This window comes from Cynoglossus semilaevis, chromosome 14, assembly GCF_000523025.1.
Source record: "Cynoglossus semilaevis isolate Cse_v1.0 chromosome 14, Cse_v1.0, whole genome shotgun sequence".
Taxonomy (NCBI): Eukaryota; Metazoa; Chordata; class Actinopteri; order Pleuronectiformes; family Cynoglossidae; genus Cynoglossus; species Cynoglossus semilaevis.
This window is the reverse complement of record NC_024320.1, coordinates 13,559,374-13,586,175: the sequence shown is the minus strand read 5'-3', so window position 1 is coordinate 13,586,175 and position 26,802 is coordinate 13,559,374. Positions and strand designations below refer to the sequence as shown.

The following is a 26,802-nucleotide window of genomic DNA, read 5'->3' as shown; positions in this document are numbered from 1 at the left end:
GTCAACATTTAGCGACGTTCGCTCTCGCCTATATAAACAACATTTTTCCGGACACTTGACTGTGACTTTTAGCTTTATTTTTTTTAAAGCATGTGCAGACAGCAACAGATTTAAGGTTAAAATATATAACCCTGCAGCAACCAGACACAATTAGGGAGTGAAAATGGAAGAATAGCCTCAGTTTAGCCTGAGTGAAGTTGCCATTGAGCTGCCACCTCGAGAACCTAATTGGTCCTGTGGACCTTCTGCTGTGCTCGGGGGGAGAGACAGTTGAGCAGTGGACTGATTTAACTGCTTAAATGTGAAAATCCTGAAGAAAAGATAAGCCTAATGTGTTAAATAAAGCCTGGGAAAACAGCGTGGTGGGTATAGATCAGGTTGATTAAGCAGAGGCTGTTCATTTGAGCTTTTATCAGACTTGGCTCCATCTGTCTCACTGTCACCTTCCCATCCTTTCAGATCTGTTTCATCCCTTTTAATTCCTATTATCTGATCCAAACCTATCTAGCCAATATTACAGATAACTTTTTTTATAATGTGTCCTTTGATTTATCTGTGAGCCATGGAGAGGGACTCTCTTCTGGCAGCTTCTCATCAGCAGCAGTACCGTTTAGAAATGGACACAAATCCATGAGACACCATTGAGCAAAATGTCGTATAAATACAAGGCACAAGTTCTTGTGGGACTTTGTATTTATTGACATCATTTGCCTGGTTTGTCTGATTAGGTCATGTTTGCCTTTATAGCATATATTTATTATTATTATAGCACATATCACAATCTTCAATAATGTCAAGATTATTTTGTTAGTCACAAGAACTTGCTCTCACTTGTTTGTCAAATACTTTGAAACTGGTTTTGATCACAAGTTAATACAGCTGATTAACAGCGTTGTCATAACAGGAATCATTCATTATTTTATAATGCATGTAGAAAGTAAGAAGTAGAAAAAGTAGAAAAAAATAACAAAAATATCAAAAAATATCCCCCACCCCTTTGGACATAGTCGATTTTTAGACAAGGTGGATTTTTAGTATTCACTGCTGGCAGTAGTTTTGAAAAGGCTTTAAGCAGGTCTTCCAAGGCAACACAACCTTCACGGTCTTCTGACATAGACTCTGGTCTGCAGTTTGCTCTTTATTCATGGCTTTCTACAAGCCGGTCAATAACATGCTTTTTGACCTTCTGGAAAGAGTTTCTTTTTTCCAGTTGATCTGCCTTACCAGTGACTGCTTCAGGTAGCCTTGTGATATATTTCATTGTCCTTCTATCTTTATGTCCTTTTACTCTAAAAAACACTGTTAAAAGAGTTTTTCTTGTATTGGACTGAAGGTTAATACGGATATGATACAGTTCAAACACCAATTCAAAGGGATCTACTACATTGCAATCCTCAAAAGTTATTTTACCCAATATTTGCAATATTTGTAGGGGTTGGATCAGTGTTTTACAACCTTGGGGTCACCTGGAATTTAAATGAGGTCCCGCAAAATAGTAATTTATAAAAAAAATATTTTTTATCAAATACTTCTTAAAATGACGGCAAAAAAACACCTTTAACAATCATGAAATTAAATTAGTTTCAAATAATTACTTTTTCAATAGTACAACAGTATACCCCACCCAGATGAAGCAAGAGCATAAAGAAATGTTTAACTTAAAACACTCCTCTTTGTGTAAAAACTAATGAGTATACTTCAAAAGAATCCCCTCCCGGGGGTTTTGTTGTTTGCAGTCGAATGCTACCTGTATCCATAACATTAGAGAAATGCTCCCTAACTTCATGTTTACTGGTAAAGCTATAGCCTCTAAAGCTATAAATAGGCGTCATATTTTTAAGCTGCTTGCCATATTTTTTGCGAGCTGCAATGTGTGGCCTCTTTGTGAAGCACAACAGTTTACCCTGAGGGACACTGGTTCATGTGCAGTGTAGTGCTTCTTGTCACTGTTCCAACTTGGGAACAAACGCCTCAGGTAAAGTTACCTCACGTTACGCACTGAGACATCTGTTAGAGATGCTAGCAGCATATTAAAAATGGATCTGTGTTACAGGGAAATGTGCTCAGCACTATTATAGGAAGGAGCACATTTGGGAGCATAACAAGTCTCTAACCCTCTTATACACCGGCACTGATTTAGGGGAATAACAGGATCTATTCCCTGAGTGATACATCTGAAAATATTGAAAAATACTCCCTTAACTCCCTAACTGCAGTTCAAATTGCATTTCTAAATATAAAATGCTGTGAGCATGTCACAAATCTGATCCGCCTGCTCCATCAGTGCACAGTGGCTGCGATCATCATGTTTTCATTTTTTAAGTCCACTCGAGGCGCCCAGAGGACTAACAGATGCTTTGTATAGTAATTTGTTTATACGTTTTTTTTTCTTCATCAGAAACAGAAAAACTGTATCATATTGTTATGTTATGTTAATGCCTGTAATCGTTCCCCACAATGTTGAATCCATCAGTTCAGACCATCTGTTGCCTTGTTTTCATTTCTCCTTGTTTTTCCTTACGTTGTTGATTGAGGTAACGTCTCATCATCACCACTAGGCTTTTCACGAAGTCCAGTCTGCAGATTGCCTGCTGTGTGCCAGGGGACTCTTCCAACAATGTCTTGAAAACCTTTTTTACACTATAGTGAAAAAAACCAACTGGTAAATTCTTTATAAACATTTTTATATAGGGCTTTGGCCCAGAGGCAGTGTCTCTGCCATTGGTGTGGAACCCCTGGCCAAGATCGTATCCTGGTTAAGGCGGCTGGCACCTTCCAGTGGACTCACCACCGAAAGGAAGGTTCACGAGGCGCTGGTACGGTGCAGTGTGATTTGAGTGGCGGTTGTGTAGACTGCTGCCACCGCGACCCGTTAACGGATAAGCGGATGAAAATGGATGGATGGATTTTTATATAGTGAGCACCTTAAACTAACTAAATGTCAGCAACAGAGTTAAAAACCAAATTAAAAAGCGGATGGACTTGGGTAGAGTTGAAAATCCGTGTTGTGAAATGCAGTCCCATAAATACCACGTGTTAAAGAAAGAATTGTTCTCCATTTATTATTCTGGAGACTCTTGAAAAGCTGTGCTGTTCAAAATAAAGTGGCTCTAATCAGACAAACAGCTGAAAACACAATCTGTTGATGAGCGCAATAAAAATAAAAAGATTCACTACAAGCTGTTTATAATTGATCAGATATGTGAAGGTGTTCGGTTCCAGTGTTTGTCCGCGGAGCCATAAAGACAGTGAGGCTGTGTCAGTGCAGGAGACAGCAGTGTGTGAGTGCGAGTCAGTAAAAGCCACACCAGCCCTCTACCACACAACGTGAAGCTAATTATTCCCATCTATCATACAGCAGAGATGTACCATAGGCCTTTTAATAGTAATGGACACCTGGGCTCTCACCATGAATGCAGCAGTGGAAAAATAATGGGAGTTCTTTATTGTTTGCAAGGAGAGTTTTATATATTCATTCATTCATTTATTATCTACTCGCCTAATCCTTTGGTTTTTTTATATGTCTATCGTAAATCCTTTTGATTAATCTTTGTTCTTTTCTTCCTCTTTTTCTTCCTCCTCTTCTTTTCGCTCTTCCCTTCAGGGATCACCACAGTCGATCATTTTCCTCCCTCTCACTCTATCCCCTGCCTCCTCTGCTTTCTCCTCTACATCCATAATTCTTCTCTGAGGGTCTTCCTCTCTTCCTTTTGCCTGGCAACTGCACCTCCAGTGACTTTGGTCTAATATAAAGTATCTAGTGTCTCTCCTCAGTACATGTTCAAACCATTTCAACCTCATAGACGGAGCCTTTGTCTCTGAACCATACATTATAGCAGGCCTCACTAACTTTGAGTTATACTTTTGTATATTCTCATAATTTTCCAATATTTATAATCTCATCATTTGGATCAATTAGAAAGGTGTAAAAAAACAACATCTACCTGTTGGTCTTTGTCTTTCTTGATACACACAATACACACATTTAAGAATGTTAACTCATCTGGATTAATCTGGACTAATGATGGTTTAAGATCAACTATTATTATACTTTAATTGATGGACAATGTGAAATTAGCCTCAATCACATAACCAAAATATTGTTTTTATTTTTGATTGAACTTTTTGGTGTTGTGTTCAAAAGACACACTAAAACACAGAGATATAATCCTAAAGATGGATGTATGTTTTGTTGTGTGCACTCATTAGCATATCTATGTCTTTGCTTGTAAATGTTTCCCGAGCTGAGGTGAGCAACAGCCTGCTGCAGTGTTTGTCACTACGCCAGCATTAGTGTGCATTATTTATTTGCCTGCAGACTGATTCAGAGAAAAGCATAACCATAGCAACAGGAGCTACGCACAAGTACACATATACACACAAGCACACAAAAGGCGCTTCTGAGGAGAAACATCGGTCATGCCGGTGCGGCAGCGGCGGCTGCTGCTGACTTTATCACACGATTCATATGTTTTGGCAGGACGTTTGCATCTTGGTCTTCCAAAAGCAAGAAATGAGTGGCCTTTGAAGCGCGGCAAGAGCTGCACTTAGTCATGCAGGAGGCATCCTGGCTGTTGCTTCACAAGATCCATGCGAGCAGCCAAGAGTATTCCATTTTTCTTTTTCTTTTTTTTTTCATCGTCAAAATGGGTGATTGCACTTAACGGATCCTCAAGGTTGCAACACAGAACGTTTTCTACCTTTCTCACATCTATGATTCCTTAGAAAGATAAGTGCAGTGGTGAGGAGGAACACCTATTCTCTTCACTGTGAGAAATCAGCGTGAGTCCAAAGTGCAACAGTACGGCCAGTGACACACGCCTGACTGTGTAGCTGACAGTTTCTATTTGGCATCAACAGCCTCTTGTAAAATTTAGCAGAAAATGAATTGTTTCTTGTGTGTGTGCCGTTTTGATACTCTTTATGTGCTACAGTAATCTCTCTGGAATCATCTGAAATTGATAAACCTCTTTAAAACTTCTTTGAAGAACTACAGTCTGCCAGGTGTCAGTGAAGGTCTCACCCATGGCAGCAGCTCTGTCAGACCTTCAGAAAAACCATGGTAGATTCTACGTACATTTCTTTCTTGCCACAATTGACAGTCAGCTGACTTTCAGGAAGACGAGGCAGGACATGGCTTTGGCAGATGATTGTAAAGCCTTTCATGGTCACATCTCTTCCCAACACTGGAATATCTCTTGTGTTCTTCTGCACAGGTTCAGAGTATGGTTCTTGATTTATTTATGCTTTTACGTCTTGTAAGATGATGCAACTCACCATGCAGGTTTAGGATCTACCAATTTGAAGATGTTTTTTTTTTTTTTTTGTCCTCACAATGTTTTGTGTCCTCACACATGTTACAGTGATTAGAACAAGTAAAAGCCATGAGCTAGCTACTGATATAATACATATTTTATATATTATGTTCTCTTTATGGCACAGATCTGGACTGCAAAAAAGCCAAATACCCCTATTTAAGTAATTTGTACAGAATGAAACTTGACATTGTCCTTCTGAACAATCCATGATGAAACTTTTTTAAAAAAATGTAATGAGAAACTTATTTCTAAAAATTATTAAATGTCTATTGAAAATTAAGATAAACTTCACTTTTGCTTTAATAGTAGAATGCAAGAGAATGAATAATATCTGGCTATTCCACCTCCAGGCCCATATGGTGTACATTTTAAGTGGAGAACTACATAGATGCCTGAAGGTTATACATCAGCAGGCGGTTCTGTCCTTGGCCCATGTACACAGTCATACAGTCGCTCCTGACTTCATGAATCTTTTGACAGCATTAGCACCAGTAGATGCTGACGGGCCTGAATTCTGTGCTGTCCTGTGATTAGAAACATTTTACTTTAATTGACCGTCACTTCTGTTACGAAGTTCAGCACATAGTGATGAGCCACGAGCCCTTATTGGAGATGGGGTCTGTAATTAAGTGCTCGCCTGGATCTTCTTCTGACATACATATTTTATAAATCCACTGCCCGCGCTGCACCGAGCGCAGAGGGGTGTCTGCAAGGGCACGCCGTGCTCATTGTAATATCATTTATACGAAGCCCCTTCATAGGTGACCTATGGAGTTCATTAGCGCATGTGGTTGCATACAGATTAGATCCACAGCTGCATAAAGAGGCAGGTGTCACGCATCTGTCAGGAATATATAGAATAAGATTTGCAATGATATATATATATATATGTGTGTGTGTGTGTGTGTGTGTGTGTGTGTGTGTGTGTGTGTGTGTGTGTGCGCGTACATTTTAAGCAAAAAGTTTGGCGGGGTTTTTTATTCCAGTTATTCAAGATCTCTCTATTTCAGCTCCCAAAACTGTTCTTCACTATTTTAACTTTCTTCACTGTTACTGTTCCATTCAGGGAACAACATTGATGTGGTGAATATCATGGTGGTAGTTTTGCATATTTTCAATTGCCTATATGAGTGGCTATATCCTCAATATCCTCAAAATATGGACATTGTGTTACATCACTGAAAATTAAACTTAAAAACTTTAAGTTGGTGTTGTAAATAATTATATATTATATATTTATTATTTTTGTAAATATAAAGTTTAGTCCAGGTCAGTGGAGGCCCAACTGGCTTCAACTGTATAGTAAATATTGGATTCATTAATGTTTCACAGAATTTTCCTTTATTAAACTTCTGCTGGATCTCGAGGGCTTTTCTGAGGTCATTAAAAGGTTTTTCCAGATCTCTTAAGTACTTTTTGGTTCTCGCCCATCTCTCCCTTCAGAGGCTCCACGGTAACAATATGACAAAATTATGGCGAAGGAGAGAAATATTAAACACGCTTTATTATATTTATATTAAGTTCCTGCCATAAAACCTAGGCTTTAATATAATTCATGAAAACACATACATCACTGCAGTTCTCTTAAAAAGAGTGAGAAAAACAATCTATTCTCCACAAAGACTCTCTTTTTGTATTCCGATCCACTTCTGTTCAAAAAGATATGGATAATGCCGTCATTACATCTCTATTTCCAACGAAATTACCTGTGAAGTGTTTTTGCTGAAGTGTAAACAAAATTGGCATGACTATTGATGACTTTATCAACTGTTTGTGTGAGGGAATAAATCTTTGCTGTGTTATTTAACAAAGGACACCTGCAGTCAAGGTTTCTGTGCTCCACTTAGAATGCTCTTTAAATGGATCTCACACAGTAAACAGACCACCAGAGGCACTGCTGGGGTTGTTGAAATTTTCTAATGAAATCAAGCTTCCTGTTTTGGCCAAACACTGCTCCTTGACGAATTATATTGCTTCATTCATCATGCTGTGTGTGTTCCCTTGGAGGGCTTCCACTCTGCTATTTCATTCCGGAGAAGAGAGTGACCAGCTGGGCTGCTGCCAGTCAAATGTTGCATGAATTCAGGTGTTTCAGGACTGGATGTTTGCCAGAAAGATGTCCAGGGTAAAAAAAGAAATCAGTCTTGACAAACGGGTCTTTTCTTATTGTCCACCGGGACGTTGTGACCTGCTTTGAACTCACCATGGAGACTGGACCTTTGCCTTTCCCCCTAAATTACATCATCTCTTGGGCCTCACTGCTGATGTCACCATTCCTGTGGTGAAAACTTTACAAAAACCTGTAATGGAAAGCAACTTTAATCTGTTTCTGACAAGTCCCATTGTTTCAGTCTCCTTTGCTTGGCTGCTGTTCCATCTCTGTATCTGTCACTTATTGTTTTTCTCTGCTCCTTCCTTCCATCCATCCTAATGTCCTCATGAAATGGCACAAAAAAATCTGACAATGCCTCATCAAGGAGAAAGTCACATTTTCCAGATTATTTTCACTCTGTGTCTGACAAACACTTTTACATATTTTTAGATGATTTCTAAGACAATCAGCCATCAATCAGAATTGGCCTTTCACGTCAACACTTTTAAAATGTCACAAAACACACAGCTCTTTGAAGGTGTCTTTTAAGAAAGGTTAAACCACTTCAGGAAGCCAATTTTTTTTTTTTTTTAGAATTATGAGTTTGGATTTTGGCTTCAACCTTGGTTTACGGTAAACTTGATATGAGGTCCTTAACTTATTAAATAAAAGAACAAAATGTTCATAATGGATTGATCAGCATTTAATATAAATCCTTGCAATGCTATCGTCAATATTTGACTATTGATCTAGGCGTAATTACATTCCACTCCAGTCCCTCCTCCCCCCAGAACTATAGTCTCACCATTACAGGGACAGGTGACAGTGTAGCACTGTTTGTCAATGAAGGACTGTTTCCTTTTAGGTAATTAAAAATCAGACCATGTCCTACAAGAGCACAATTGAACTTCACCTCTCCTTTGCCTTCTTCTTCTCTCTTAAAATCCCCTCCGTCAGAGAGGCTGGAAAAATATTAGAGTGTTTTTAAAGAATTGACTCAAATTGACTCACTAATTCATTCTAACATCAACACTTACTAATGTAAGTGCTGATTATTCTACCTGCTTTGGGACCGGGGTAACCATTATCAGTTGGGTTTCACTGTGTTACAGAAAGAAATACTGCAAGTTCTGTAAATGGGTATTGTGAAAATTCATATGGAAAGTGCAGTGGGTACTGTAAAGACAACATGTTATGAACAGAATACGATGGGATTGACTAGTAGCTATGCTTTCTAGCTCTATTGTGTACAACTGGTACAAGTGTGTGAAATAAAGCGCATTATCCAACTCAGCCGATGCTCATGCACGCCTCCGTCTGCATTATCTTTTAAATATTGACATTTAATTACTACTGCCAAGCATGCGAGGCTGTGATTGCATGACAGTGTGACAAAAGGCTGCAAGGAGAAAATGTCAGTGCATTCTCAGCAAACACAGCGAAGCTTTTGAATAAATGCAAGTGGGAACATCCAAATCTCCCCACCATTATTTAGCAGCTGTACCAAGAACATTTTCTCCCACAGTTCCCTTATCTGCTGCTAAAGTCTTTTATTTCCCCCCTCATCCTTTTGACAATGTAAATCTAATGTCAGGAAAGCTGGATTGGTAATTTGCGACGTCAATTCTTTCTATTTTTTTTCTCGCTGTCACTTTCTTTTCATTTGTGTCAAAGTGTGTAATGCTCTGTCAGTCTTTAAAGACAGCCCTGGGGCAGTCAGATAAGGTGAGCAGCAACTTATAGAGTGGAAAGTCTGAATGGCTGTAACATTAAAAGAAAAAAGAAAACACAGGAAGCTTCCTTATCAATTAATTTGATTTGATTTTCTTCTCTTGAAATGGAGTTGACGATGTTTTTGTCATACTGGATTAATTCGTCCCAAATCTACATTGAAATAAAGAAATTCTGTTCATGTGAAAGTGTCTGCACAAGACTGTTCTGATTTAGTTAGGATGTTAGGTAATGATCAGGTAATGAAAACAATCTGTGGGTTGACGGTGTGTGAGTTGACCATGAACCTGTTGTTTTGGTGTTCTACTCCTTCAGTGTGTAGGTTCATATATGTCAGTGCTGCACAGCTATGTAAACCTTTTTCATGTGAATAGGCTCAGATGTGCTCTGCTTTGTGTTTGTCTTGCAGATGTGTGACATCACTTGAATTTTCCCTTTCATTTAGATGCTAGAATTGCTACGTTCGTTCACTTGTTTCAGCCCCTCTATGAAAAGAGAATTGTATTAAAATCCTAAATGATGAATGATTTGACTAGTCTAACTACGACTCCAAGAGATATTTAAAACCGGGATCCAGCGTTTGTGTAGAAGGGTGGAAAAAATACAAATACATCAGAGTAACAAGTGAGCCACTTGGGCCATTAAAATTTCATTTTCTGTGGTCTTCAAATGGAAAGACTCTTGAGTGAGCAGACAGTGTCCATTTCCTGATTAGCCTGTCAAAACACACACCCAATTAGTGTAAAAGATTCAAATTAAAACATTCACAAGGCCTGTGTCTTGGGAGTTGGCATCATTCCTACACTGTGAGTGTGTGAGTGTGTGTGTGTGGGTGCGTGTGGGCTGTGTGTGTGAGAGAGAGAGGGGAGAGCAAGGGAGAGATAGAATGCAGGAGAGCAAATGTCAGTGTTTTATCTTCAGTGTTGCACATGTGGCTCTGTCCATGGTGCTGAATCACTGTAGCGATAACACAGGCGTATTGCCACAGCTGCACCATAGTCAAAGTGGCCAAACTGTAGCTGTTTCCTCTGCTTTTTTGTGTCAGAAGTAATTAGGGGTGATGTGTGTATGTGTGTGTGTGTGTGTGTGTGTGTGTGTATGAGAGAGAGAGAGAGAAAGTGAGTGAGAGAGAGAAAGAGAGAGAACAGATTTGCTGAAGCCTTTTTATAGTTACAACATAATGACAAAGACTGAAAGCATTTGAAAGCTACAAAGCTCAGTGTCATGATTTGAAGAAAAAAAATGTATTTTACAAAAGTGGCTTATCCATAAATGTCACAATGTAAAGATCACATGTCCATCACAAATGGGATATTTAGCCCTGAAATGTCACTCCAGACAAACCTCAGGCCTCACATCATGATTGAGACGCAAGCATTTTTTTCTGTCTGACTGCCAGTACAGGAGCAATATGGCAGTGCCTGATGAGATGTGTAATATGCCTGCAGAGTATACTCTTGCAATTAATTTCAACGTGTTAAAGGGTTTTCCTGAAAGGCTTTAACACCTCAAATCTTTCATTTGGCAGCTCATGGAGGTACAGAACATTCATACAACACACCATGCTTGTTTAGTGTTTCTTTGTTTTTATTTATTTTTCTCCTTCACAAAATGCATTTGTATACAAGGATTAGCTTCACAAAATGCATTTGTATACAAGGATCTACTGTTTTTATGAGGTCCAGGTGGGAGAATGAAAACTAGCTTTACTTTAAAAACTCTGACATTTCAAGGTCACTTTGTTAACTACACTTTTTAATGTGTTGCTTTCCCGTTACCCTTGAACCACAAGAGCACTGGTGTGAGGAAGACAACAGGCAGGTAATTGGTCCAAAGAGGGCTTTGGAGAAAAATGCAGGTGGGATGGAGGGAAAAGTGTGTGCGACATACAAGTGAAATTGTGGGCATGTTAGGAAATGGAAAAAAAACAAACAAAGCTAAAGGGCCGTATGTGATTGTTGGTTCTGAGGGTAAGAGAGCAAGCAGTTGTTGGAAAAAGTTTTCAAAGAAAGGCAACAATGACACACAAGTGGGGAAATTGATACAAAGCTTATCAAGAAGTGAGTGAAACATCTATGAGTGTGGTAGGGGAGCAGCTGTGCGAGATTGAGAGATTTGGCTGAAATGAATTCTGATGAGAACTGGAGGTGAAATGGAAATGAATTAAAATGGAGCAGGAGTGAAGAAACAAAGGAGAGAAATGGGTGATGGTAATCGTGCTGCTTGTGATGAGAACAGAGCAGCAGGAAGGAGAAACCTTTCATGTCTCCGTCTTTTTCTGCACCACCACTCCAGAATGGATTTCAGTCATGGCACAGAGCATGGAGAATATTGACCTGACACTTACCCTGAATTCTGAATTCATCTCATACTGTTCAGTCTCAGCCCCATGTCTTCAATTTGGCTTGCAGTGTAGGAAGTGTTGTTAAAATGTCATGTTCGGTTTGTCTTCGTCTTTGAGAATCAGGATTCCGTTTTCAGAAAACAGGCTGTGATGTTTGAAAGCATGAAATCTTTACCAAGACATCGACACTCGTTACTTCAAAATTAAATGTTTGTGTTGAAAATGACTACATTACAACCTAATGTTACAGCCTCGTAATCAGTACCTCATTGTTTGGAGACTGGGAGACTGTAGAATGACTCAGTTTCTCCCAGGTCATATGCTAAATACTGATGTTTCATACCCCCATACCCTGCAGCACACCCACCACCTTTTGTATAATACATCTAGGTGTGAGCCATGCAACTGACTGTCTGTGAGAAATCAAAGACCCCTCATCGGCGTAGGTTTGACGCACTCCGGGAGTCCACTTTGATCATCTTAGTCTCTCGGCTTCAGGCTTTGCTGAGCCATGCACTCGTTTCAGTTAACTTCAGTCTCGGCTGTATTGTTCTCATCAGCCAGAGGTTTTTTACGGTGGTTGGCGTGGCTGACACATGCTCCTCCCATTGATTCATCTCTGTAACTCGATATTAGCTTCACTTCTATGTTCAGCCTTGTTGACCAGTTATAAAAAATATAATATCTCTTTCTTTGGCCAATCAGATACTGAAATGTATTAAATATAGTTTACCAAAATTTGGACTTCATGTATAGAATCTTCAATAACATGAAAAAAAAACCCATGCTGATTTTATTTACGTGTTAACTTCTTAATTACTTTAACATTACATTATACATTCAACTATTTCAGTCCAACATTAAGATATCAGAGGAAATATCACATTTGCTTTTCATTGTATGCAGTAAATAGGACTTTCCAGAGTCTTTGTTTTAGGTAATTTATATTTTAACATTAATTAAAAATAATGAGGATTATGATTTTTTCCATAATGGAAATGCTGTACAACAATTCCATGTTTCTATGACTGTATATAAATTAAAGAGGTGAGTGTAGCTGCGGTGCTTGCAGTCCAGACTGTCATGAAATAGTCCCCTGAATCATGAGTGGAGTCAGTTATAACCAGTCTACACAGAACACTTGGTTAAAATAATACAATAGAAGAAGTACATAATATTTTTTTAGTCCTGAAATGACTCTGTCTCCTTTCCTCTATGACTGTTGTTTGATGTAATAATTTATAAAATAGTTTTTGTTTGATAAAATGAATGAAGCTGTTCCCTGAAGGCTGAGGATTTCTTTTCTTTTGACATATTTGCCTGATAAAAGTTACAAGGTTTCAACTCACAGGTCCTATTTATTATGAGAGACTTTTCTGGAAATGGTGTTAAATGTTTCTGGTTCACATCCTGTCTTGGCTCATGGTTTGTTTTGTATGAGGTTTCCGTATGATCTTCACATGTGCATACGTTTTCGCGTCCTTCCACAGTTGACTGGATAATCTAAATTGACCATATGTGTGAAAGGTTGTTTGTGTGTGTGTGTCTCTGCTGTAAACTGACAAACCTATCTCTGTCATTAGACCTCAACATTTAAACTACAGTCTGCACTCGACAGCTGTTTAATCCAACGTCTCACCCTAACTGTCTGTTAGTAAAAACATCATCAACATCAATCTAATCAGAAGTGAAAAACAACAAAAGCAAAATAACCTTTGATTTGATCAGAGACGCAACACACACACACATGAACCCACACTTCAGCAGTCAGTGATCCCCACCAATGAGCTAGCTAGCTCACAAAGGAAGAAAAAAATGCGTGGGCTGTCATCCCACTGTTTCTGCAGCTTCACAACCATAAATTAAGCCCCTGGGAGTGACTGAGAACCAGTAGGGTGGGAGGGATGAAAAGCGGGTGAGAGAGAAAGGTTGAAAGAGGAAGGGGAATGGAACGAGGAACAGAATCGGAAAAAAAGAAGACAGGAAAAGAAGTAGATGAAGCCCAGAGACTGGGACGAGGCCCCAAAGACTAGAGAGAGTGGGAGGCAGCAGCCTGCTGCCCTCCCCCCTTCCCTCAGTCCTCTTCACCATCTGTGAGGCTTTCATCATCTCTGAATTTTTTTGTGCGTTTTTTTTTTCTGATTTAAGAAGCATTACATCAGCGAAGGTGGATATTGTGGCGATCACACAGACGGAGAAGGCTTGTTCGCAAAGAGTGGCACAGCTGCACAGTAGTTTGGCACAGGGTGGTTGAGGTGCCCTGTACCTCAGCACTTGACCTTTGGGTCAAATGTCAAATCATACCATATGTCCAGACACTATGTTGGCTGTCAATGAAAGTGATAAATAAAAGAATTCAGGCACTAATTGTCTCCCTGAACACATATAGTGCTTACTTCACTGCTGTGCAAAGGCCTCCCACACAGGGAGTGATTCGGTATTGTTAGAGAAGATGCAGTCATCCATCACCCAGCCATCAAGGGAGAGACAATGGCAGGTTATAGATTGGCTGCCTCTCTCTCTCTCTCTCTCTCTCTCTCTCTCTCTCTTTCTCTCTCTCACTCTTTCTCACTCCTTACTAATAGAGAGAAAACACAGGACAGTAGATGTGGTCCATTTTAATCAGCAAAAAACCTGTTGTCGAAGAAAAATGTTGACTCAGCTTTTAAGTGGGACACTGTACGTAAAGACGCTTCAATCATTTCTGGGGAAGGTCTGGATTTTTTCAACCAAAATATCTGGATTGTGGAGGGTTAAATACATAGATGTCAGATGAATATTTGTTGGACATTACCTCTGGCTCCAGAAACGAGGGAGAGTGCAGCAGAAGCACCAGCTTTAAACTCCCCAACAAAAATAAGTAATAACTCCAATGTAATTCACCGGTAAATCACCAAGACCATTTTTTAAATGCCTACCACCTATTTTTTCAGTGGCATTCGCCAGTGTCTTTTCATACACAGCGGTGACGTCTGTCCATAAAGCTTTGGTTCCATGATTCGGAGAAACTTTCATAACCTCCTGTCTGGAGACGCTGCTGCTGATTTGTATGCAACGCCACAGTGTGCGCTTCACAGAGCAGACAGAAAATTGTCTGTCGTATTCTGATAGCTTTTAAGACTTTAAGACTGCCACACTAGGAGTCACTTGCTATGAATGTCTCATTCATTTAGGGAAAATGTTGAGGTTAATTCACTTGCGTCAATAATGGATTTACTGTTTCACCTGAACGGAGAGATCTGTGAGGTCTTCACAACAGAATACGCTACAGAAAGTTACTATCTGGACTATGTTTCCTGGGCAACGGTCAGTGCACGTCGTCTCAGGAGAAAATGACCTTCCTACACTGAAAATGAGAAATATATATTTACTTTTATGAACTGAGTGTACTATATAAATATATTATGTGCTGGTGCACTGTGGTTAAATGCATGTACACTAGCAGTACAGCACAGTAAGTTTTCTCTGTTCTCTACCTACTGGTAGACTGCAATCTACTGGTGTGGGGCAAAGCGTGGATAGAGCAACCACCATGAATGCATTGATTTTTATTGTGCCATAGGGATTCATAAAGCTTACAAAGTATGCCAACGTGCATTCAATATATACAGTTTATTTTATAAGTAATACTTATAATATGTGTATATTTAACATCTCTCTACACACCCTTGCTTCAAAATATTTCACACCTTAAGTAATTTTTATTTGCGCTGTTCTTCTCTGGACTCTGGCCTTAATAATTGTATATGCTGTGCCCAGGTTTGATGGATCTCTAGGTGTGAAGATGGAGTAGTAAAAGAAAGTAAAAAACAAAAAAAGAAGTTTCCCTGATGAACACCTCGTATTATGTAAGAGTTAAAATAATTACTGTGGTGTTTATGTAGGGAGGTGGGAGGGTAGAAGAGTGGAGAAAATGGAACAGTTTACCATTTTTTTAATCAAAAGGATAAATACAAATTTCCTTTAATCTTCTCTAGATAATATGTTGTTCTGTTTTTTTTTTCTTGGTAAAATGTTAGCTGTAATACCACAGTCTTGAACAGGGGCCACAAACTCATCCAAGTTGGGGCCACAGCTTCCGTCATCATTACATAGGGTCACGTCAGTGATTGAATATTACAAATAAAAAAGCACTTTCTTTTTTTTGTTTGTTACTTTGAAAGACTGTAAGTTACAACTTCAATAAAAAGCATTTTAATGTTCTAATAAAACAAGTTGTCACTTCCTCCGTAGCCAGGGACATGACAGCTCTTTTGCTGTTAATTTACAAGATGCAGACCTGGATATGCACATTAACATTGAGCTGTCAGTCCTACACAAAACAAAACAACAATCTGCTCATATTTGAACAAATAAAACCTGTAGTAGCTCTATTTAGCTGTATTTAACCTCATACGTTGTTTTATTTCATTTTATTATGTTTCTGCTGCTGAAACAGCATCTCAGTAAAGAACTACATCATTATCATCTAATGTGGGCTTGATCCATGGGCCAGGAGTTTGAGACCAATAATCTAGAACTGGGATCATTACTGTAGTACCATGGTGCACCTGTAGCCCTCATGGTCTACCTAACGAACCCATTGAGTAGATTAAAAATCAAACTAGTCAACAAGAGGGTCAGACCACTGTAACCAAATGTGTCACTTTTCTTTTTGAATTAATCTGTTACAATGATGTTCAATTGGGTGCAGTTAAGATGGTGAGAATAATGTCTTCAACTGTATGTCCCAGGAGGAGAAACATTCATTTATTTATTAGTATTACATTATTCAGGATGTGTGTATCAAACAAGGGCCTCTTCATATTACTTAGTATCCTTGAAGAAGATCTCAGTCTCAAGGTCAGCGACCCCTGGTCTAGATTGTAGATTCTAGGGGTCCTTCAGCAACCAAAAATTAAAACACAGTCTAGTGCTGAAAATTCTCTCTCTGCAATATTTTTTTAAAAATTGAAAGACTGCCACACATATACACATGCAGATTTTGACCACTGGGTTTCATCATCCCAGTAAACATTAGTTTGGACTCTATATAAGAGAGTTTTGGTTAAAACACCCACATGCATGTTAAGCTGGGGTGGGCCACATAAAATCAGGTGGTGGGCTAGATTCGGCCTGCAGGCCTTGAGTTTGACATGTGGTTTCACTGGAGCCTGGCTGTGGCTTTTTTTGATAATTCATACTTATCAGATAAAATTTAAATGTACTCTAGAGATTCAAGGCTAATTTTCTTTCCTTTCTAATTAGATTGGCGAGCATTGGCGAGATTGTTAAAATGTATAATTTATGTGCTAATACCAAAATGTCCACCTGGACACGACACATTATCGGTCATCCACTTAATCTCCTCAACTCCCGTGGCTTCCATCAATGAAGGCAATCAGCTCTCCTCCTACAGCTGCCGCTGCCCCCACACCTCCAGGTCTTCCTGTGTCTCACTCTGAACTGGTGACAGCTGTTCCCTCAGGCCTTCTCCTGTTGCCCGTGTTTGTTAAACACAATCACTGGCTGGCTCAGCTCACCAAGCCACTAACCACAGCTGCTGTCAGCTGCGCCACTGTGCTCTTTGTCACAACTTTATCGACACAGCGAAGGGGAGCAGGGGGGGTTGCGCTGACACGACTGGGCGTTAAAACTTAAATAAGAACTGATGAAAAGAAAAAAAAAAGTTGGTGTATTTTTTGTCACATTGTTGTCATATAACTTCAAAGTCAAAGCCCCGTCGGCTGTTGCACAAATAAAGGTGCGTCTTCTCATCTTCTGCGGTCTATTTTCTCCTACACTGCTGTCTCGGTTAATGATGACTCACAGACGGTGTTGTGTGTCTCCTGGTGAGGTTGTTGTTATCACTTTGAAGGCCATCTTGACCTTTCACAATTGAAACGCTCTTCTGAAAATCCAAACAGTAGAAATCATGTTCAAACGCTGGTGATGCGACAGGAACAATAGACATATAAAAAAAGATGCTCAGTTTAGAGAGTAGAATTATTCAAATCAAAAAACGTCTAATTTAATTTCTCTGTTGTTAAGCTAAAGAGTAGTTTGAGTGACGGGTTAAACCATGTAAAAATGTAAACCTTCGAAATGAAAAGATTACATTTGATGTTTTATATAAGGGATCATCAACTTGGTGGCTCACAAGCTGATTCTAGCCCACCGAACTTTTGTTTAATTATATTTTAGTGTTTTGCCTCCAAGGTGTCGATACAGAAAAATGCTGGCCCTCTGACAAATATAGTCAGTGACCTCTGTTATAAAGAGATAAGATTGATAAGATCTATTAAGGATGTGGGATAAACATATACGTTTAGACTTTTGAGCAGGTCTCAACTTATTTGAAGTTAAAAGTATAATTTTTGATGTTACATATTTTGTTATTATTGAACTTCATTCAGTTGACGTGGAAAAATCTTCCATTCCATGCCGGCTCTCCTGGGCTGTGTGTGTTACACATCTGAAAGTCTCAGACTCAGCACTGATGTTTCAGGGAAACTCCTACAGACCAATGTCTGTGATTTGACACCTATCATCCACTGCAACACAAACTAGATGTTTTCCGGACACTGAGACACTAGGCCAGGCACATTCCAGTGCAGGAGGAGGGAATGTTAAAAGACCAGTCACGTCAGGGAAACAAGAGAGTGAGATGTGTGGCTACTGCCACTAGAAGTTCAACAACTGAGAGGACAGAGAAAAGAACAGCAATAACTGAACAACATCTGTTCTCCTACTGTTGTTGTTGTCTGGGAAACCTTTCAACCACTACTAATTTCCAACTCAGCAACACTATCAGACAAAGAAGAGTTCATCCTGAGGACCAAACATCACAACAGAAAAAGTAACATTTGTTGGGCCGTACAGAGGAGTTACGTTACAGAGGACAGACGCAATCTGTACGTTGTGTAGAACGAGCACAGAGCCGAGCCTTCAGACTGGAACTTACCCATCGATCTGCATCTTAAGCACGAAGGACCACATTTTTCGCCAGAGAACACAGATGAGTTGAGTAATAGAAGAGATCCATACTGACGAGGAGAGACCATCAATCATCAGAGGAAGTGGCTTAGAAAACCACTTTCAGCTAAGTCAACACAGACAGACACCAAGAGGGACAAATTCACTGTGTACCTTAGGAGATACCAACGACAAGACTGGCTGGGAGACTCAAAGGCAGCACATGGTATTGGGATAACACAGTCTTTAATAAGAATAAGACAGTCAAAGTTTACGAAGTCGGAGGCTCAATGATACCCAGATGGAACACAGCAGAGTATGTGGTTGCTAGGCTACGGTTTAAAAGGTCGAACACATGGAAGTCACTGGGAATAGGCAGGAGAGGGGGTTCCAAACATCTGGTGCAGGGGCCACATCTGGCCCACAACCACACACACACACATATATAGGTTCTATTGAACATTGATGAGGCAGCTTTTGCCCTCTTCTTGAGTTAGAGAACGTTGGACTAGAGGAAAGGCTAGTTTAGACTAAGCTAGTCTTACAAACTGGTAGCAAAGGAGCAAAAATGGGTCAAATATATGAAGAAGGGGAGGAGCTCGGATGGTTTGGTGATCACTGTAGAGGGAAACAGCAGGTGGAGACAGGTAGCAGATGTTGGTGTGGAGACACAGTTGTAGGGAGTGGAGCACCTGAAAGAGAACTAGAATGAGGCAAAAGAAACCAAAACAGAGAATAATTGAAAGGTAAAAAGAACAAAAGACTTTACCTTGAATAATCTTAACCAGGGGAGCTGGACATGGAGTGTGGATAACTGCTTTATTTTACTGCAACACCAGGGTTTTGCTGCGTCAAGTTAGAAATGATGAAACATTTGATGCAACTTCTTCAAGAATTTCAAAAAATGGTTTTCCAACCAGTGGCAAACCAGTAACAGTGATGCACATACACTGGTCCAGAGAGTTGCCTTGTCTGCCATAAGATGGACCAGTAAGTGACGTCAGCAAACGTGTCATTTTGGTGAACTGTGAAGTTGAACAAAAGAGTTGTGTCTAAAATGTTCTTTCAACAAACACATCTCTTCCAGCCTACAGTATCACCTCTGAAGACAAAAACAAATATAAACAAATACATATTTTAGTTGTTTGGGTTCATGTGATTTAGTCGTCAACCAAAACCAAAATAATTATTTTGAATGTTTTTTATCATCTCTCCACAGTGTCAAATGGTGACAGTTGATACAATGCAATCATTTCACTTTATTGTGAAATACAACAACATTTTAATTCACGTGAATCAGTCATTCAATGGCTTCCTACCTGCAGTAAACCTTTCTTGTGACTCACCTCGATTATCTGAGGAGCTTAAAAAAGTTTCCTTTCACCTTTTGTTGCATTTTCATCAGCAGATAACTGACGACTGTAGACGACTGTAGACGACTGTAGATGACTGTGGACGACTGTAGACGACTGTGGACGACTGTAGACGACTGTAGATGACTGCGATGTGTATTTGTTGTGGCCTGGGACTGCAGGCTAAAAATAGACTAATGGAAATCAACTCCCCTCTCTGCCCTCCCCCAACTCTTACTTCAAGAGCCCATCAATTTGTCAGTCACCACATAGTGACACTGCAGTAAAAAAAAAAAAAATCAAAACATATCCATCTCATTGACACCAGTGACAGTGGAAATGAAAAGGAGAGGGAGTGGAGGAAATACAGAAACACAACCTGTTGTTAGGATTTGCATCATTCATGTGCTGATGTTTCCTTCTTCACTTGACACTGCTGTAAATCTTTGCAGTATTTTTCTTCTCACTGAACCATTATCCCAGGTGTAGACTGCAGTTTAAAACGTTCAGTCTGTGCTCTGGATCGGTGTACTCATTTCATCATTCTCTATAGTTCGACCAGTGCTGCTTCTGCTTACTGATGTGTGAACACTGAATGACGTTTGTTGCTTGGGGTTCCTCTGTGTGAATGGTAATCTACATTGCGTGGTTCAAGGTTGCTCTTTAGTGATGGAAGCAAAGGAGCAGACCGCCATCTTGGAAGGGATTGCATACAAAATATTAAAGGCTATTTGGAAAGAATAAAAAAAAATAATTTAAATGTCACATTCGTACGTACAGTTCTGTTGCTTCTTAAAAAATGCTGGGATAGGCTTTGTTCTCGACACCTGTGTGTAATATCAGTTCCAGTTACTGTAGCAGTATCTGTCTACAGATGATTACATTATAATTGTATATTTTGTGGAGTTTTCCACACTATAAATCCTGGTCCAAACAAATGCACCTAAACCATGGAACACCATTTAAGTCTTAGGAGTCTTAGAAGGTTTTTGACCTGATTCCAGACATTTCTGAGAAATATTTTGAAAAGCAAATTAGTCTGTTTAAGTTATTCTAGCTATATAATAATTACAACTAATACAATTAATCATATTAATTATTTTGTGAAGCTTAATCATATAAAACATTTTAATCCAAGGTCAGAACGACAAGCGCTGTACGTCCAGTAACTCCACCATCGTTCCAATTATTCCTGCTCTAATACACAGTTGATAAACATTGTTTAATTTACATAAACTGTGAAAAATGTTTTAGTTTTATGGAGCAGCTCCACTTGAGTGGAGTCTTCAACTTTAGTTATATATTTATTATTTCATATTAACAAATTCCATTATTTGGTCTACTTCCAAATTAAAACAGGCATTAGGCATATAGATCTCCATGCTATTTATCTGCCATTTTCAGCAATATACAGAAGAAATTAATTAAATATAATGAATCATGATTAACTGAAAAAAATGTATGACAGTTGTAGTGAAATGTATTGACTTTTTCAAATTAAAAAAATTCAATTGTAATAATGATGAAAGAAATCACAGCCAAAAATATTTTATCCTTTTATATCCTGACCAAAGTCGAAGGATTAGACTTGTTCTTTAAATGCACATAGTCAGATAAATGTTCAGTTAACAGCAAATATAAACTCCATCGCCCATAATTAACAAAAGGTTTTTACATGCCACGGACACGCAGCTTAGCAGCAAATGTTGAAAAAAAAGAGTCTGAGTTTAAGGAAAAATGGAACCACTTTTGTGGAGCAGTTTGTTGAAACACCCCATCCAATCACAGACACGTTCTTGTTTTACCAACGTAAACAAAAGCCGGTTTTAAGTTTAAAGATTGTAGTTTTCATTTTAGCAGTGTAATCAGATCAGGTGGAGCCACATAATGCCTGCACACTCAGTGAGGAATGTGGAGGCTAAATAAAATCAATGAAATAATCAATAAGCGGGGGCTGGAAGAAGAGGATTACTTAGAGCTGGAGGAAACACTCCCCAGACCATTCACTCATCTTGATTAAAGGCCTCACTTGGTGGTTTGACGTCGGCCAGCATGCAGTGGGCTGATACCATATCTAGGTCAATTATGAGTCCAGATCCTTTTAATAACATGAAGTGTTTGCTCTATTCTGGGTCTATCGGACATGGGAATATCACGAGGCTTGGAAATATTAGATTGTCTTGTGGTTTGCTTTGTCCTGTCGCCTTTTAGCTTCAGCAGCATATCATTGTCTTCCCCTGTGAGACGTGACTTGTTTTATTTTTCGCTACTTAGCTACAAGCTAAAGCTTGGAGCTGCCTCAGCTTCAGATGAGTTGTCACCAGGCCAAAAATGCAACCATAAAACAAGAGATCAGCCACTTTGAAACCAACTCACAGTGACTGCAGCTCCAGGCAACTTCCACTCAGCACTAATGCATTTTCTCCCTCTGAGGGTTTCACTTGGTTGGTGTAATTATATTAAAGATTTGTAATAAGGATAGCTTTGCATATTGAAAGGTATGGTAACAAATGCGGCGATTACGCAAACTTATGTCTGCCTGTCACACAGCTGTGTTTTACTCCATGTAAACACTTGTACTCTGTTACATTCAATGCAAATCACTGGCTCTAAATCCACAGCACAACATCAGGGGAAGGCGTCCACTCCATAACTCACATGACGTAGAAAACGTGAACGCTAATAAAACCCTATCACGAAGCCTTCAGCCTTTTTTTATGCACAGGTGAAGCATGATAGAAGTTTACTGTCAGTGGGTTAGTGGGACACGAACAATAAAATAATTTACATATGACCTGGATTAACTATTGAAAAAATCCTCTCTTCAGCGCAGATGCATTGTTTGCTGGAGCTGCGATGTAACATTGCTGTCACTCTCCGTTTGGTCATGTCCACAAATCAGCAGACAACAGCAAATATAACACAGACCTCATGAGCAAATAAAAAACATCCAAATTCCTGCAGCAACATGACCCGGGTGCAAACACTACGCTAGCATCAAGCTTTGATGTTGTGGCCATATTTGGAAATCCAGCAGCATTATTTGGTCTGCAGAGAACATTGGTGCTTAATCAAAGCTAATATCAAAGGATAAAATCCCAGGCTTAATCTTTTGGGGATTTAAACAAAGCTCAAACAAGAGCTGTAGAGTAAATCCAAATCTGACCACTGTGGGATTAAAGCTTTTGCTCAAGTCAAAGAGTGACCTTGGAGTTTCCGAAGTATTACTTCTCTCTTTAGCCTAAACTTCTTCTCTCAGTGAAACCCACTAAAACATGAAGAATATGAAACGATATTTGTTGCAGCCAAGTGATAACTGAACAGCCAAAGGTCATCTTTTTTTCTCCATCACACATTCCTGAAATAGAATAGAATTCAAAACTACAGGACAAAGGCAGAAACCATTTCTTGTACCCTGAGGATTAAATGGACTTAAACCAAAGTGAGACCATCGATGTCTCCACTGAGGCGCAGTGTTATGAGGTGTGCAGATGATGTTATCCCTGCTGGAAGTGTTGCATCAACTGCCAGCACCTCAGGGAACTATCACACAAGCTATGGCAAGCCTGCTGGGCCACGACAGTGTCGGAGTGCTGTGTGCCCAGCATGTAAAGGACCCTCTCCCACTTCACTGTGTTCTCCAACAGCTATTATCCGTCGCATTAATGAATGGGTCTCAGTGTTGTTCACAGAGCACAGTGGTGCAGCACATAGGGACAAACGACGAAAAAAACAACCTCTAATGGATTCACACAGCTGACAGGCACTGTTTTGAAAATAAATGCAGGATACTGTGTTATTCAGTTTAATATACTGTGCTGCATTTGCATTTTACCTATGAAACTCTTGGGTATATAACGATAACAGTAGTTGGAACGGTGCGGCACAACCCCATCAATTTTCTGTTAGCAGCTGTTATCTGATGTTAAAGGTAAAAACTGTTCAAAGATTAACTCGTTTTTTGCTTTCTTTTCTGAAGAAAACATCTTTAAATGCAGCTTGTCACTTTCTTCTTTTAACATGTGCATCAACATGGTCACTTGGAATTTCTTCTTTTAACATGTGCATCAACATGAACATCTTCTTGGTTACATCAAATGTAAGCAAAGCGGTGCAGTGGAAGACAATCCTGTTGGCTTTAGAATTCCAATAATACAAAGCCAAATATGTACTTATTATATTTGCTTGCTCTTTGATACACAAATGATGAAATGGTCAGAGGAACAGTTGAAGTTAAATAAATGAATTTGTGTTGATGTTGCAGTGTTTCGTTAGCCTTAATAATAGAGCCAGTGCTGCAGCAGGAGAGAACTGGCCCTTCATCTCCTTAGTCAAGTAATGTAAGATTACACCGTGGTTTTTATGAACTCTAAATATCTGCACTGTAACCAACAAAACTGCAGTTCTTTAAAGTATTTTCTCTCTCATGAATGTCAAAACCACTCTGGAAATAAATAATGAAAGAAAAATAAGCAGACGATTGGAAAAGTCTGTCACCGTCCCAAATCACAACTGATTCAAATCTGAATGAAGAATTCCTAAAATCCAAACTTTACTCAACCTCAACCACACTTTATTTAACAAAATAGAAGCAGGTCAAATATTGCAAAGCATATAAATGTATTTTTTGAAACACAGCATTTCTATGACAAATCATCAGTGGGCTGTGGCACAGTTATACTTCATAGTAGAGACACAGTTTTCCCCTCGTCCCCCTCGTGACAGGAGAGGAGGGTAAGGTAGAGGTGGGCAGGGGTAGAGAGGATTGGAGGGGGGGTTAGGGCGGCCGAGCAGACAGGACAGAAATGCACAGATCGCTGTTGTTTTCTATTTTTATCCTTTCCACTGATATGCTTAGATGTTAGTCCCAAAAGTCAATTTCTGATACTGTTAAATACCTTGAGGGAGGGAGGAGCGGCAAGGAAAGTAAGGAGGGATTGTGCACAAACATGCACACAGTCATGCAACCTCTCGCCCTGAATCTGTCTGTCTTCTCTCACTTGGTGGGGTTCAAAGGTCGACACATTTTAAGCACGTCCAACAAAGTCAGGGGTCACAGGACTAGTAGAAAGAGAAAGCAACAGTTGGGGTGATTCAGCACCACGGACAGCACTAATCTACATATTGTCGAGAAGATAAGATTTATGTTGGCTAAATGAAGGTAAAATAAGGCATAGTTAGAATTTTAGCAATGGAAAGAAATAATATTTGTCCATAAATGCTAAAAGCACTGGGGTTTTACACTACAATGTGAAAAGAAAATGCAGATTGCACATTACTCACATCCCCTTCTGTACTGTTTTTTTTTTAGATTCTATGAGTATGTTTGCAGTTATTTTTATTATTATTTTGTTACTCTAGGTTTAGGCTAAAGCAGCAGTTTAAAAACAATACTTCAATGTATCAAATGCTTTTTATAACCTCCCCCCATAGCCAGGTGACCCACATCCCCACCCTCCATCTGAAACATAGCCTCTCCAACTTCTGATGTTAAATTTATAAAAGGCCTCTATTATTAAAATTTACATCCTTCTAAGTTTCTGTGTGTGTCTTAACATGTGTGTGTTCTGTGCCTCACCTCGATCGTCTACGTGTTCCAACCTCTCCCTTCTGTCCGTGACAGCCTATTTCAAGCATGTTCTGTAAATACAGTGAGTGTAGTTTGTCTTATTTGGACACAGTAAGATGGCTTTACAAAAGCTCACAATATGATGAAAGTGACTCGTAGCCATAAGCTTTGTTTGTATGTGGAGGAACACTTTTTTTTCTGACATAAAAAAGGATTCTAGTCTACACTGGCCTACCTGCACTGCTTACATAGAACGAATTATACCTACATAGCTCAATTGAAAACACCTTTTTACTCAGTTGTTGAAAAAATATGATGGTATAAACCCCCCATTTTAAATTACTTGTGTTTTTTTTTTTAATTCCCTCTCACCCGTAGCAGGCTATAGTCATTGACACACAAAACCACAGAACTGTTATTTTAGCTACATTAACTCTGCAGCATAAGCATCTGAGTGACGTTAATTGGTCATGCTCATCTGCATGTCTTATTATCTGAAAGTCAACAATTGGCACACCATAAAATAACACAGTTACATTCATTAAGGAGATGAGGACTGCGCAGACGTAGGCTTTAATCTGCACCATCTAGTACGGTATAAATAATCCCAATATTTATCAACAATCAAATGATAAACAGAAAGTAACATGCACTGGCTGACAGCGTCACTTCCATTGCTTCTTTCCAATAATGTCCTCATTATCCGATGTGTTTTTTTTTCTTCTTGTCTCCATACAAGTTGAAAACAACAAATACAAATCCTAACTGGAGGTTCACAAAAAATAGAGAAATGGCACTTTGTAATAGTCATACATAATTTCTTAATATCTATATACACAGTCGTCATATTGGTATTACATGAGAAGGTCGAGTTTTGCGTCTTAGTAGTTAATGGTGATTATGATTCCTCCTGGTCGTCGTTGTGTTTGTTTGTGTGTATGCGTGTGTGTGTCTGGGCATGTGTGTCTAAACCATGCGAAATATCTTCATGCAGATTATGTTACATCATCGGTCCCAGTATTTACATTTACATTCATGCGTTCGTGCACCATTCGCCGGGGTCCTCTGTCTCACCCTCCCTCGTTCTCGCACACGCACGCCCTCTCCCTCCCTCTTTTCTGTCTCACTTAGTCCGATTGCGGCAAATAGCAGAACTGGGAGGAGGAGGTGTAGAGGGAGGGAGGGGTCTAGGCCAAGGGAAATCTTGGCTTATCCTTATTTTACAGAGTCGGACTTGTGCAGCAGCAGGCTGACATACACGCTACAGCTTGAGAAAAAAATAAGACACAATGTCTGTGATGAATAAAAGCGTGTGATTCTTGCTGTTAGTCATTTGTCAGCGCGTCTGTCCACTGTGACTGTTTGTAATCCAAAGCCCCCCCCCCCCTCCACACACACACCCACTTTTACCCCTCATTTTCTGAGGGGGGGGGGGGGGGGCG

At 39.5% G+C, this 26,802-nt stretch overlaps 1 long non-coding RNA gene across 2 annotated transcripts in view; it reads left to right on the top strand.

Annotated features, from left to right (window-relative positions):
* The window catches only part of LOC112488046 (uncharacterized), a 232,748-nt gene that overhangs the window by 155,195 nt on the left and 50,751 nt on the right, over positions 1-26,802 (top strand). The window lies entirely within an intron of this gene.